Below are 1,136 nucleotides of genomic sequence, written 5' to 3'. Positions count from 1 at the left end.
AAGAAATCCATTGTTTTTCATCTTTTCAAATCCAAACTACCTTACCTTTGTGTCTGAAAAGAGAAAATGAAAAACAAAAACAGAGATTTTTTTTTCCTCGGATGTGAATGGAAAACAGCCACTTGTGACCTTATTTAACCCTTTAACCCAGTGACTGTTTTCCCTCAAGGTGATCGGTCCTCGTTTCTCCTTGTGTATCGACTAATAGGATTTCTGATTCGTCCTTGTTCGACATGAAGAAGTGAATAGTCGGGCAGGATTCTTATGGTCAAAGTGTCTGTACAGTCTTTAACTTTTTCTCTTTGAATGTAAATCTGTATTTTTTTCCCCGCCCGCTACATGTAGCTGTATATTTCGTAATGTTACGTTTTATGGAACATTTCGCTTTTCGTCTTGCTAAGTTTTCACCACTTTTACACCGAAGGAGTTTTAAAAAATTGACGTGTTGTTCTCCGCTTCAACTCGCTGCTTCGGCGTAGTAGTGTGTCATCCAGTGACTGTGCGTCTGAGTAATTTAAAGTCCACTTAATCCTAATCTCTAATCCCATTTGACTAAACATTCCCTGCCATCTGGTCCTAGCTAGACAAAAAACCCCAAAACAAAACAAAAAAAAACCTCCTCACGCACCTAACGCAGTCAGCTAATCAGACTGAGGCACAGCTGTAGCCGAAGATTTTGTGGAAAACTCTGATGGAGTGCAGCGTTTACAGATGAAGGCTAAAATGTTTGTGAATGGCAAAACACTAGACACCCACACGCTCCGGTAATCTATGTGTGTGGAACGTGAAGGACCTGGCTGAGAATGTTGTGGGAGCTACAAAACATTTAAGAATCTAAAGGTTGGGTGTCGCCCTGACAACCAGAGCACATTACGACCTTTGACCTGATTTTTTTAAAACGTTTATTTTATTATTCTTTCCCCCCCAACTTATCTTTAAAGCTCCTCGGGTGTTTACGCGTTGACTTCCTGCGGGTCGGGGTCAGCATTTTGCCGCCTGTAGACGAAGATGGCTCAGAAGTTGCATAACCCAAGTGAGAAACATAACACTGTCAGGTGTGACTCAGACTCTTAAAATCCTTTGTTCCTGCAGTATTATTGTGCTGTGCTGTGTGTGTGTGTGTGTGTGTGTGTGTG

Source organism: Poecilia latipinna, unplaced genomic scaffold (assembly GCF_001443285.1).
Source record: "Poecilia latipinna isolate Pla-1442-1.1 unplaced genomic scaffold, P_latipinna-1.0 Scaffold1894, whole genome shotgun sequence".
In the NCBI taxonomy this organism is placed as follows: Eukaryota; Metazoa; Chordata; class Actinopteri; order Cyprinodontiformes; family Poeciliidae; genus Poecilia; species Poecilia latipinna.
Note: the sequence above shows the minus strand (reverse complement) of the source record.